Below are 1,373 nucleotides of genomic sequence, written 5' to 3'. Positions count from 1 at the left end.
CTGTAGGTCTACACCTGCCTGGGAGGCTCCTGCTGCACTTCCCTGGTGCCCTGTCCCCCGGCACTGCCTGCAGTTCGCCTCCCCCAGCCACATGCGGGATGCGAGTGGTGCGAGTGCTGGGGTCCCTTGTCCTAGGTGAAATTCCCCTCTGCTCTCGTCCCCGCTCGTGAGAGAGGAAGGCTTTCAGGTCCAAAATGTGCCCTGCTCGTTCCTTCTAAGTTGTTCATCAGAACAAGCTGTTATTCCTGAGAGGAAGGAGATGAGCCAATATCTCCTTGCGGAACACTGCTTTGTCTTTATGTTGCCATTCTCAAGAGCTCCTGTTGCCAAGAGGAATTTCTGCCATTAACAATCCTTTCCAAAACTAAAGAAAAACCAATCAAAATATGACGTCAATATGCACACAGAGGCTTCCCCACCACCAGCCTGGAGCAGGTAGGGTTGGTTCCTTGAGCCCAAGGGAAAGGAAATGGTGACCCAAGGTTGGCCTGTCACAGGTCCCTATGCTCCAAGGGTTTCTGTGCCAGGCCTACCTTCAAACGGGTGGCAAAAAGGTGCCCAACCCTGACTTTCAATCCTGTATGAATTGTCACTACCACTGCACCCTGGGCCTGACTCCATAATTAATGCTTACCTATATCCGTAATTAAAACACAAAGGCTCATAGGAAGGAAAGACAGAAACACAAGCCCTTTTGGAAAGGTAGTTTCAAGCTTGTAATTATTCACTTATGATGAGTTTTCTTTCGTGGGGAAATATGCAAAGTTGTTTTCTCATTCTAAGTTGCATGAAGGTGGTGAATGGGCATTGAACGAGGTAGGCTGACTTTGTAATAAGCTTGTATTTATGTAAAAACGCTGTGGTTCTCACTCGGAAAAAAAAAAAAAAAAAAAAAGCAGAGCCGGGCAGGCTGCCGAGCCAGACGTGGCATTGCTGCCATCTCGTGGCAAGCGCTGCCTCCCTGCCGGGCCCGGGCTGTAGTCCCTGCACTGCCTTTCCCCCGCAGCTCCCAAACCCACTGCCCTCCCAACACATCCACAGAAGGGATCTGGTCTTAGTTAGCATTCATCCATATTTTAGGAACACCTCGGGGACTCATTTCTTTGCATTCGTGAAAATAAAATGATGCTACTACTTGTTAGCACCAGACATCATGTAGCCAAGCTGCTGTGCAGAATTCCCCAGTCAGAGCTGCTCAGGCTCCTCCACTTATCCTTGTCAGAGGACTGGGCGGAATTCACTAAAGATTGTGAGAGAGATGGAAACGGGCACTAAGCTCAAGCTGAGACTTTGCTTTCTGGCACCCAGTAGTCTGAGGCTCAGGTTTTTGAATTGAGCAATTGTTTGCGGTGCATTTGGCCCAATAATTTTTT

Source organism: Corvus brachyrhynchos, unplaced genomic scaffold, assembly GCF_000691975.1.
Source record: "Corvus brachyrhynchos isolate BGI_N302 unplaced genomic scaffold, ASM69197v1 scaffold136, whole genome shotgun sequence".
Taxonomy (NCBI): domain Eukaryota; kingdom Metazoa; phylum Chordata; class Aves; order Passeriformes; family Corvidae; genus Corvus; species Corvus brachyrhynchos.
The sequence above is the reverse complement of the archived record's forward strand: the minus strand, read 5'-3'. Positions refer to the sequence as shown.